Source organism: Monodelphis domestica, chromosome 4 (assembly GCF_027887165.1).
Source record: "Monodelphis domestica isolate mMonDom1 chromosome 4, mMonDom1.pri, whole genome shotgun sequence".
Lineage (NCBI taxonomy): Eukaryota > Metazoa > Chordata > Mammalia > Didelphimorphia > Didelphidae > Monodelphis > Monodelphis domestica.
The window spans coordinates 264,882,111-264,888,642 of record NC_077230.1 but is presented as its reverse complement, the minus strand read 5'-3'; positions in this window follow the sequence as shown (position 1 = coordinate 264,888,642).

The window sequence follows — 6,532 nt, the reverse complement described above, 5'->3', positions numbered from 1 at the left end:
GTTCTCTAACTAGCCAATTTTGGAGAATCATATTATAGAATTTCCAATTAATTTTTGATTTGGCTCTCCATGTACCCTTACTGACCATTATTTTTATTGCCTTATGATCTGAAAAGTTTGCATTTAGTATTTCTGCTTTTCTGCAGTTGTATGCCATGTTTTTATGACCTAGTATATGGTCAATCTTTGAGAATGTGCCATGTGCTGCTGAAAAGAAGGTGTATTCCTCTTTGTCCCTATTTATGTTTCTCCATATATCTATTAACTCTAATTTTTCTAAGATTTCATTTACCTCTTTCTTATTTATTTTTTGATTTGGTTTATCTAAATTTGATACTGGTAGGTTCAGGTGTCCTAGTAGTATAGTTTTACTATTTTCTCCTTCAATTCTACTAGTTCCTCCCTTAGAAATTTGGGTGCTATACCATTTGGTGCATATATGTTGATTAGTGATATTTCCTTATTATCTATACTCCCTTTTATCAGGATTATTTACCTTCCCTTTCCCTTTTAATCAGGTCTATTTTTACTTTGACTTTGTCAGATATCATGATTGCAACTCCTGCCTTCTTTTTGCCAGTTGAGGCCCAATAGTTCTTACTCTACCCTTTAATTCTGACCTTGTGAGTATCTACTTGCCTCATGTGTGTTTCTTGTAGACAACATATGGTAGCATTCTGGATTCTAATCCACTCTCCTATTCACCTATGTTTTATGAGTGAGTTCATCCCATTCACGTTCAAAGTTATGATTGTCACTTTTGAATTTCCTACCATTTTGATATCCTCTCCTAGTTCAGTGCTTTCTTCTTTTGCTATATCCTTTTAACCAAGTGGTTTACTTTTAATCAAACCCCCTATTCCCCTCTCTTGATATGCTTCCCTTTCTGGCCCCTCCCTTTATGTTCCCTTCTTGTTTTTTTAGTGTCTGTTAAGTTCCCTCCTCTCTATCCTTCCCTCCCCTTTTTTTGAGCTCCCTTCCCCCTCCTCCCTTAGTTTTCCCTTCTTCCTTATCCTGTAGGATAAGATAGACTTCAAGATCCCAATGGATCTAGATGCTCTTCCCTCTCAGAATTGATTTCACTGAGAGTAATGTTTGAGTATTACCTATTAGCACTCTCTTCCTCTCCCTCTTATAAGAGTATTCTTCCCCTCCCCTTCCCATGTGTATATTTGTGTGAAAAAGATTATTCTATTTATTTTATTTCTTCAAGTATCTCTTGGTACCATCCTCAATCCCCCCATCCTTTTTCTTGCATATCATTTTAGAGCCCTTAATGTGCCAATTTTTTTCCTATGAAGGAATCTTCTATTTACTATAACAATGAAAACATTTTTGAGAGTTACAAATAACATTTTCCCCATATATAAATACGTATAATTTGATCTAATTGTAGCCCTTAAAGAAGAGAGTTTGAATAAGAAAAAACATTTTTCTCCTTTTCCCTCTTTTTCATATTTACCTTTTTATGTTTATCTTGATTTTTGTGTTTGGATATCAAACTTTCCACTTAGTTCTGATCTTTTCCTTACAAATACTTGGAAATCTTCTCTTTTGTTGGATGCCCATACTTTCCCCTGGAAGTATATAGTCAGTTTTGATGGATAGGTGATTCTTGGTTGGAGACCTAGTTCTCTTGCCTTTCTGAATATCGTGTTCCAGGCCTTGTGGTCCTTTAGTGTGGAAGCTGCCAGGTCTTGTGTGATCCTGATTGGTACTCCTCGGTATCGGAATTTCCTCTTTTTGACTTCTTGTAGGATTTTCTCCTTAGCTTGAAAGCTCTGGAATTTGGCAATTACATTTCTGGGAGTTGTTTTTTTGGGGTTTAGTGTAGAGGGTGTTCTATGAACTCTTTTAAAGTATATTTTGCCCCTTTATTCAAGAACTTCAGGGCAGTTTCCTTGGATGATCTCTTGTAGTATGGTGTCAAGATTTCTGTTTATTTCTGGCTTTTCAGGTAGACCAATGATTCTCAAATTGTCTCTCCTTCCTCTGTTTTCCTGATCTGTCACCTTGTCAGTGAGATATTTTCTGTTTTCTTTTATTTTGTCAGTGTTTTGACTTTGCTTTATTAATTCTTGCTGTTTTGCAAGATCATTGGTTTCCAGTTGCTCAATTCTGGTCCTTAAGTCCTGGTTTTCTGTTATAATATTTTGGTTTTCTGCTTTAACCTTTTGGTATTCAGCTATGATTTCTTCATTTTTTTGGAACCATTTCCCACTTCTGCAACCAGGAGGCTTCCATATTTTTGATAAGCTCCAATTGAAATTCTCCCAGGGCTTGTGGACAATTTTCATCTTTTTTAGGTTTTGCCTTTGTTTGAATTTCGTCCAGTATTTCCTCTGTAGCCTGGGCTTTTACTCTGTAAAAATCCTCGAGGGTTGCTGTCTTTTTTTGTTGTTGTTGTTCTTTTTGTTGTTTTGGAAGGATTTTGAGGCTCCTGTGCACAATTAGCCATTTTCATGGATGTTTTTCCTTCCTTCTTTAGTCAGAAATCTGAGTGAGCTGGGCAGATTTTCTGTGTATGAAGTTAAGGAGCAAAGATTTTTCCTGAGGCAAGCTCTTAAATCTCCACAGTCCTTTGCAGCTCTTCTCTGTGCTACCTTCCCAGGGGCACTCAAGATCTATGCTCTCCTGCCCACCTGGATTTCTGGTCTAGCTGATTTCAGGGGTAGGTCCCTAGCAGTCCTAGTCAGCTCCCAAGGACTTAGAAGAGCTCCTTGCTTGCTCTAGAGGTACTCCTCATTCACTCCCTGGTTCTGGCGGGTGTGCTGGCTCTGAGCACCTAAGGTCTGCACAACCTCACGTGCTGGGGTTTCCTGACTAGCTGCTTTCATGGGCAGGTCCCTGGTGGTCCTAGTCAGCTCCCAAAGACCTAGAGGTGCCCCTTGCTCACTCTAGAGGTGCCCCTTGCTCACTTGCTCTGGTGTGCGCTGGCTCTGGCTCTGGCTCTGTAAGTGGGCTGGGGGATGGTGGGTCAGCTCGCGTTTGGGTGGAAGCTTTTTCACCTTTTTATAGATTAGAAAAGCCCCAATCCCATGTACCTTCAATGCTGCGCCCTACTGTAAAGTTCCTCCATTCTTCTGAAAATGATTTTTAAAATCTTTTGGGGTAGTCTTTGTCGGTGTGTGCTGTGTAATATTTATTGGGAAAGGTCAGGGTTATTGGAAAAATGGGGGATAATGGGAGGTTTGTAGCAGGGTATGGAGGAGTTGAGGGGAGAGAGGGAATATTGTTCGGTGAGGCAAAGGAGAGAGATGCACTCTGCTGAGAGGAAGCAGCAGGGGTCTGAAAAGGACTGTTTGTTGTTGGATGACTGAACTGATGTTCAGTTCCCTCTATGCTCCAGAAAAGATAGTCCACTTATCTGACTGCGAATTCAAATAACATAAAGTTTAATAACCTATTTGGATTGGAGAAGTATCAGGAAAGAGGGAATAGGGAGGTCTTTAAATAAGGTTGGAGTCTTTTCTGCTTTATGAGCTAAGGCCAGGCCTCAAAGTCTGGTGGAGGGTTTCTCCTCCTCTCGTCTACTCTATATCTGTGCTAGCTTTGTCAAATTCAGAATCTTAGCAGTAGACAGAAAGCAAACAAGAGATATATAACCTTCAGAAGCCTGTGTCTTCAGGCTGAACAGAGTAGAGGTACTCCACTCCAGTCTGGGCTGAATGAGCTCCTCCCTCCTCCAACACCAGGAAGGAAGTGAAGCCTGGCAGGAAGGAAGTGCTAGTCACAAGACCCAACTGCCACTTCCAGTTTCCCTTCCCCCACCAACTGTCAGTCTTGTTTCCTCTCCACAGCTGGGGAGAGGAAGTGACCAGTGTTTAGACTGCCGCCATAATTACCCGGAAGTCCAGTCAGCAGGATTCTTAAGGCAGCCTCAGCACAGTCAATGGGGAAAGGGTGTTGGCGACTAAGCTTTCCTGTCCTCTGAAGGCTTCTTATCTGCCTTATTGATAGACTAGATTAAGCTAGGGCAGAGCTTATCTTTGGAGCTGGATGTGCCCTGAGGCCAAAACCTTGAGAAATGGAGGCCCAAGATGGAGAGTAGTTCCAGCTGTGGTTAGAGTCTTAAGCCTGGCACAACTGTGGCAGCAAAGCATTCCCTCTGGGCTAGAGTCCTTGCCCAGAAATTCCAGCAGCCTCTAGAGACTCAGCACAGTAGGTGGGGTGGGGTTCTGGGACCTTCCTTCATCCTTTTCTTTAAACCCAAGAATTCAACTTTCTCTGCCTACCTTTTAAGTTGAATGGAGCAGGAGGGTCCCCCAGCTCTGTCCTGTTGTTAGATTTGGTTTTCTGTCACCTCAAAGCACTTTGTTTTTGATTGGTGTGGAAGGGTTTTCACAGAGGTCTGGACTTTTGTTGCTTTTAAGTGGCCATCTTGAATGCCTCCTCTCCACTGTGCCTGAGGACATTTCTCTAATCACCTGCCCCTCTGCCCAGAAGCCCAGTGGGAGCTCTTCTTCCCTCCCCTGCCTGGGGTAAGGATGTGGCTCATATGTGAGGGTTGGTCTCTAAAGGTTCACTATCACTGCCCTACAGGAACAGATGGAAAAGATGATTATCTAAAAGATGTGGTTAACAAATCTATTGAGTACAAAGATAGGTTATTTGGTAGGATAACCCTTTCAAGGTAACAATATGGCCAAATTATATATAGAGAGCTGGAAGGGACCTTAAAAATATCTAATTTAATTTCTCATTTTATAAATAGGTAAAATGAGTCTCCAGAGAGATTACATGATTTGCTGTAGATATTATAGGTAGTAATAGTAAACAGAGGATTTCATCTTAGGTCTTCCAGTACCAAACCCACCACTCTGATAATAGGTTCTGTCAATAATCAAGCCAACAAATATTTATTAAATATTTGTAATAATCTAGGCAGTATTCTAAGCACTAGGGACACAAATACAAGTAAAATGAAAGTCCCTGACATCAAGGGACTTATACTTTAGTATTGGAAGACAACACAAAAAAGGAAACTGAAAAGCAAGAGAAAGGAGAATGGTGGAGAAAGAAATCTTAAGAGTCAAGAGCAGAGTTTGGAGTGAAATTAAAGAGTAAACATGACTTTCTTAGGCCTTTCTTTAAAATGGAGTTTCTGAGAGGAACTGGCCAATGAGAGAAAAGGTCAATGGGGGCAGTGAGATCTTCCTGTGAAGATCTAGGAATTCTAGCAGTCTACTGCAACTCTCTCCCTACTTCAGTCTATTCTTTCCTAAACTGTCAAACTGATCTTCCTAAATCATCAAGACTGCCCATGTCATTTTCTTATTCATGGCTCCTTATTACTTCCAAAATCAAAGATAACATCCTTTGCCTTTTAAAGACCCTTCTCCCCCAAACCTTCTACATTTCCAAGCTTCTTTCCCTTCACTGCTCTTCTCCCTGCCCCCACATATTCCATGACCCAGTGATACTGGCTTCCTTGATGTTACTTAAATCAGACACTCTCTCCCAATTCCAGGTATTTTATTTTCTCTGACTGTTCCCCATTCCTGGAATGCTTTCTCTTCTCTTCTCCATCCCCTGGCTACCTCTACTTCCTTCACGTTTCAGCTAAAAAGAAGTCTTTCTAGGTCCCTCCACATTCTAGTGTCTTCTCTTAGTGATTATCTCCAATTTATCCTATATTTCTCATTTGCATACAGTTGTTTCCATGTCAAGATTGTGAGTTATTTGGGAACAGAGACTGTTTTGCCCACCCCTCCCCTTTCTTCTTTGTATTCCCAATGTTTAGCACAGTGCCTGACACATTATAATCTATTAATAGGTGCTTGTTGACTATAAACTCAATATGAGTCAATAGTAGATCAGGGCAACTAGAAAAGCTACTGCTATTCTAGGCTATGCTGAATCATAATGTTTAGAACTAAGAAAGTCCTCTCTGCTTAGGAATATCTGGAATATTAGATTACCTTCTGGGCACCATCTTTTAAAAAGATCTAGATGAACTGAAGTGCATTCAGATGACAGAAGATGATGGAGAACAGTTTGCTTTCATATATGGCAAGAAGGTTGGAGACTACCATGAATGAATTGGTTGAAGAAATTGAAAATATTTAGCCTGGAGAAGAGGAGACTTAGCTTGTGATAGATGTCTTCATGTTTGATGGACTATTATAGAGAAAAAGAATTCAGCATATTCTGTGTGTTCCCAGAGAATATAGGAGTAATAGGTGGAATGTACAGAGATAGATTCTGGTTTGATGTAAGGAAAGTTTCCTAATAATTTCTGTTGCACAAAATTGTCAGACTCATTCCCTTGAGAGTTGTTGAAGTTGGGGCAGCTAGTTGCTTCGGTGGATTGAGAGCCAGGGCCAGAGATGGGAGGTCTTTGGTTCAAATCTGGCCTCAGACAATTCCAAGCTATATAACCCTGGGTAAGACACTTAAACCTAATTGTACAGTCCTTATCATTCTTCTTCCTTGGGACCATTACTTAGCATTGATTCTAAGAACAAAATAAAGGCTTAAAAAAAGAGTCATTGAAGTTCAGTGGCAAGGCAAAAGTCAGGATGACTGGCAA